Genomic DNA, 6,000 nt, shown 5'->3' with positions numbered 1-6,000 from the left:
GAAGCATAGTTCCCGCTCAGCCCAGTCAAAACTGTTCGCTGCTCTGGCACCCCAATGGTGGAACAAGCTCCCTCACGACGCCAGGACAGCGGAGTCACTCACCACCTTCCGGAGACATTTGAAACCCCACCTCTTTAAGGAATACCTGGGATAGGATAAAGTAATCCTTCTACCCCCCCGCCCCCCCCCCCCCCCCCCTTAAAAAAAAATAATAATAATAATAATTTGTAAAGTGGTTAACCCACTGGCTATAGGGTAAATGCACCAATTTGTAAGTCGCTCTGGATAAGAGCGTCTGCTAAATGACGTAAATGTAAATGTAAAATGAGTTAGTGCCTACAAAAAGATGCTATTTCTCTCTATAGCTGGGACAGGGAGCTGGCTGGATGTAGTGGCGCCCCCTGGTGGCCGTGGGTGGGAGTAAAGACCCCTCCGGGGGTTGGCCCCCCCTCACTGGGCCCCCTCCCCCCATTTCCTTGGTCCTTGGGGCAGGGAGCTGGCTGGATGAAGTGGCGAAGGTCAGCCCCCCCTTTTCGGGGGTTGGCTCCCGCTCCCTGGGTCTGTCCCAGCCCTCTCTAGGGTGTATTTAGTGGCGCCCCTTGGTGGCCACGGGCAGGGGTTGGGCCCTCTCTCAGGCAGTCGGCCCCCCCTCCCTGGGTTGGCCCATCCCTCTCTGGCCGTTTCCCCCACTCTTCTTGGGACAGAGAGCAGGGTGGATGTAGTGGTGTCGCCTGGTGGTCGAGGGCAGGAGGTCGGCCCCCCTCTCCTGTTGAGAAAAAAAGAGCAGAAGTAAAATAAAATAACAGTAGGGAGGCTATATATACAGGGGGGTACCGGTGCAGAGTCAATGTGCGGGGGCACCGGCTAGTTGAGGTAGTTGAAGTAATATGTACATGTGGGTAGAGTTAAAGTGACTATGCATAAATAATTAACAGAGTAGCAGCAGCGTAAAAAGATGGGGTGGGGGGGGGGGGCAGTGCAAATAGTCCGGGTAGCCATGATTAGCTGTTCAGGAGTTTTATGGCTTGGGGGTAGAAGCTGTTGAGAAGTCTTTTGGACCTAGACTTGGCACTCCGGTACCGCTTGCCGTGCGGTAGCAGAGAGAACAGTCTATGACTAGGGTGGCTGGAGTCTTTGACAATTTTGAGGGCCTTCCTCTGACACCGCCTGGTATAGAGGTCCTGGATGGCAGGAAGCTTGGCCCCAGTGATGTACTGGGCCGTACGCACTACCCTCTGTAGTGCCTTGCGGTCGGAGGCCAAGCAGTTGCCATACCAGGCGGTGATGCAACCAGTCAGGATGCTCTCGATGGTGCAGCTGTATAATTTTTTGAGGATCTGAGGACCCCTCATTTCAGTCTCCTGAGGGGGAATAGGCTTTGTCGTGCCCTCTTCACTACTGTCTTGGTGTGTTTGGACCATGATAGTTTGTTGGTGATGTGCCGGATCTTGGGTATTCGTCACTGGTTTCTTGGACGTACCAGGATTGGGTGAGGGCGGTGCTCAAACTGCTTCACTTCGACGGATGATAAACCACCCCATACAGAACCAATCAGTTGATATAATCGAGATATGAATCAGACAGTTTGGCGCCGCCTGACCCAGTAGTTGGTCAGAAGGTTCAAATCAACGTTTCATATCGTGGTGTAGATGTACTGTATTGACAATGACACAATAACGCAAGATCACATTTCCAGCTTGGCCGACAATCAGACCTCCCTTGCCCGCCATAGGAAGCAAAATGGTCATTAACAAATAATAAGTGAGCATTGCATTTACACTGAACGAGCTCCGGCAACTCGTGGCCCAGCTGGCTGCTGGCTCACCCGATTAGACAACAATCACCACATTGCTAGCCAGGGGGCGCGTTGCAGGTTGACATGGGTGCATTCATTGCTAGGCTGCGGTTGCAAGTCGAAACGGGTGCGTTCCAGGTGGACTTCATTGCTTCTTAATTTATGGGTGTATTACAACGTTTGGATAGTTAACATAACAGATTGGCATAATTAGTTCAGATTATTTGATGATTTATTGGCCACTATTTTTCATTTTTGTACTAATCCCAAATCACTATTGGAGGGCTTACCACCTCTGTTCCTGTACAGTCGTGGTCAAAAGTTTTGAGAATGACACAAATACTAATTTTCACAAAGTCTGCTGCCTCAGTTTTGATGATGGCAATTTAAATATACTCCAGAATGTCATGAAGAGTGATCAGATGAATTGTAATTAATTGCAAAGTCCTTATTTGCCATGAAAATGACCTTAATCCCCCAAAAACATTTCCACTGCATTTCAGCCCTGCCACAAAAGGACCAGCTGCCATCATGTCAGTGATTCTCTCGTTAACACAGGTGAGAGTGTTGACGAGGACAAGGCTGGAGATCACTCTGTCATGCTGATTGAGTTAGAATAACAGACTGGAAGCTTTAAAAGGAGGGTGGTGCTTGAAATCATTGTTCTTCCTCTGTTAACCATGGTTACAGTGAGGGAAAAAAGTATTTGATCCCTTGCTGATTTTGTACGTTTGCCCACTGACAAAGAAATGATCAGTCTATAATTTTAATGGTAGGTTTATTTGAACAGTGAGAGACAGAATAACAATAAAAAAAATCCAGAAAAACGCAAGTCAAAAATGTTATAAATTGATTTGCATTTTAATGAGGGAAATAAGTATTTTACCCCCTCTCAATCAGAAAGATTTCTGGCTCCCAGGTGTCTTTTATACAGGTAACGAGCTGAGATTAAGAGCACACTCTTAAAGGGAGTGCTCCTAATCTCAGTTTGTTACCTGTATAAAAGACACCTGTCCACAGAAGCAATCAATCAATCAGATTCCAAACTCTCCACCATGGCCAAGACCAAAGAGCTCTCCAAGGATGTCAGGGACAAGATTGTAGACCTACACAAGGCTGGAATGGGCTACAAGACCATCGCCAAGCAGCTTGGTGAGAAGGTGACAACAGTTGGTGCGATTATTCGCAAATGGAAGAAACACAAAATAACTGTCAATCTTCCTCGGCCTGGGGCTCCATGCAAGATCTCACCTCGTGGAGTTGCAATGATCATGAGAACGGTGAGGAATCAGCCCAGAACTACACAGGAGGATCTTGTCAATGATCTCAAGACAGCTGGGACCATAGTCACCAAGAAAACAATTGGTAACACATTACGCCGTGAAGGACTGAAATCCTGCAGCGCCCACTGCTTCCCCCTGCTCAAGAAAGCACATATACAGGCCCGTCTGAAGTTTGCCAATGAACATCTGAATGATTCAGAGGAGAACTGGGTGAAAGTGTTGTGGTCAGATGAGACCAAAATCGAGCTCTTTGGCATCAACTCAACTCGCCGTGTTTGGAGGAGGAGGAATGCTGCCTATGACCCCAAGAACACCATCCCCACCGTCAAACATGGAGGTGGAAACATTATGCTTTGGGGGTGTTTTTCTGCTAAGGGGCCAGGACAACTTTACTGCATCAAAGGGACGATGGACGGGGCCATGTACCGTCAAATCTTGGGTGAGAACCTCCTTCCCTCAGCCAGGGCATTGAAAATGGGTCGTGGATGGGTATTCCAGTATGACAATGACCCAAAACACACGGCCAAGGCAACAAAGGAGTGGCTCAAGAAGAAGCACATTAAGGTCCTGGAGTGGCCTAGCCAGTTTCCAGACCTTAATCCCATAGAAAATCTGTGGAGGGAGCTGAAGGTTCAAGTTGCCAAACGTCAGCCTCGAAACCTTAATGACTTGGAGAAGATCTGCAAAGAGGAGTGGGACAAAATCCCTCCTGAGATTTGTGCAAAGCTGGTGGCCAACTACAAGAAATGTCTGACCTCTGTGAATGCCAACAAGGGTTTTGCCACCAAGTACTAAGTCATGTTTTGCAGAGGGGTCAAATACTTATTTCCCTCAATAAAATGCTAATCAATTTATAACATTTTTGACATGCGTTTTTCTGGATTTTTGTTTTGTTATTCTGTCTCTCACTGTTCAAATAAACCTACCATTAAAATTATAGACTGATCATGTCTTTGTCAGGGGGCAAATGTACAAAATCAGCAGGGGATCAAATACTTTTTTCCCTCACTGTACCTGCAAGGAAACACGTGCCGTCATCATTGCTTTGCACAAAAAGGGCTTCACAGGCAAGGGTATTGCTGCTAGTAAGATTGCACCTAAATCAACCATTTATCGGATCATCAAGAACTTCAAGGAGAGAGGTTCAATTGTTGTGAAGAAGGCATTAGGGCGCCCAAGAAAGTCCAGCAAGCGCCAGGACCGTCTCCTAAAGTTGATTCAGTTGCGGGATCGGGGTACCCCCAGTGCAGAGCTTGCTCAGGAATGGCAGCAGGCAGGTGTGAGTGCATCTGCACGCACAGTGAGGCGAATACTTTTGGAGGAAGGCCTGGTGTCAAGAAGGGCAGCAAAGAAGCCACTTCTCTCCAGGAAAAAGATCAGGGACAGACTGATATTCTGCAAAAGGTCTAGGGATTGGACTGCTGAGGACTGGGGTAAAGTAATTTTCTCTGATGAATCCCCTTTCCGATTGTTTGGGGCATCCGGAAAACACCTTGTCCAGAGAAGACAAGGTGAGCGCTACCATCAGTCCTGTGTCATGCCAACAGTAAAGCATCCTGAGACCATTCATGTGTGGGGTTGCTTCTCAGCCAAGGGAGTGGGCTCACTCACAATTTTGCCTAAGAACACAGCCATGAATAAAGAATGGTACCAACACATCCTCCGAGAGCAACTTCTCCCAACCATCCAAGAACAGTTTGGTGACAACCAATGCCTTTTCCAGCATGATGGAGCACCTTGCCATAAGGCAAAAGTGATAACTAAGTGGCTCGGGGAACAAAACATCGAAAATGTGGGTCCATGGCCAGGAAACTCCCCAGACCTTCATCCCATTGAGAACTTGTGGTTGATCCTCAAGAGGCGGGTGGACGAACAAAAACCCACAAATTCTGACAAACTCCAAGCATTGATTATGCAAGAATGGGCTGCCATCAGTCAGGATGTGGCCCAGAAGTTAATTGACAGCATGCCAGGGCGGATTGCAGAGGTCTTGAAAAAGAAGGGTCAACACTGCAAATATTGACTCTTTGCATAAACTGAATGTAATTGTCAATAAAAAGACCCTCACAAACCTTTACAGATGCACCAATGAGAGCATCCTGTCAGGCTGTATCACGCCTTGTACGGCAACTGCACCGCCCTCAACCGCAGGGTTCTCCAGAAGGTGGTTCGGTCTGCCCAACACATCACTTGGGGCACACAGCCTGCCCTCCAGGACACCTACAGCACCCGATGTCACAGGAAGACCAAAAAGATCATCAAGGACATCAACCACCCGAGCCACGGCTTGTTTACCCCACTATCATCCAGAAGGCGAGGTCAGTACAGGTGCATCAAAGCTTGGACTGAGAGACTGAAAAAGGCCATCAGACAGGTAAATATACAGTGGGGAAAAAAAGTATTTAGTCAGCCACCAATTGTGCAAGTTCTCCCACTTAAAAAGATGAGAGAGGCCTGTAATTTTCATCATAGGTACACGTCAACTATGACAGACAAATTGAGAAAAAAAATCCAGAAAATCACATTGTAGGATTTTTAATGAATTTATTTGCAAATTATGGTGGAAAATAAGTATTTGGTCACCTACAAACAAGCAAGATTTCTGGCTCTCACAGACCTGTAACTTCTTCTTTAAGAGGCTCCTCTGTCCTCCACTCGTTACCTGTATTAATGGCACCTGTTTGAACTTGTTATCAGTATAAAAGACACCTGTCCACAACCTCAAACAGTCACACTCCAAACTCCACTATGGCCAAGACCAAAGAGCTGTCAAAGGACACCAGAAACAAAATTGTAGACCTGCACCAGGCTGGGAAGACTGAATCTGCAATAGGTAAGCAGCTTGGTTTGAAGAAATCAACTGTGGGAGCAATTATTAGGAAATGGAAGACATACAAGACCACTGATAATCTCCCTCGATCT

This window comes from Coregonus lavaretus (genome assembly GCF_964263955.1).
Source record: "Coregonus lavaretus genome assembly, chromosome: 26".
Taxonomy (NCBI): Eukaryota; Metazoa; Chordata; class Actinopteri; order Salmoniformes; family Salmonidae; genus Coregonus; species Coregonus lavaretus.
The sequence above is the reverse complement of the archived record's forward strand: the minus strand, read 5'-3'. Positions refer to the sequence as shown.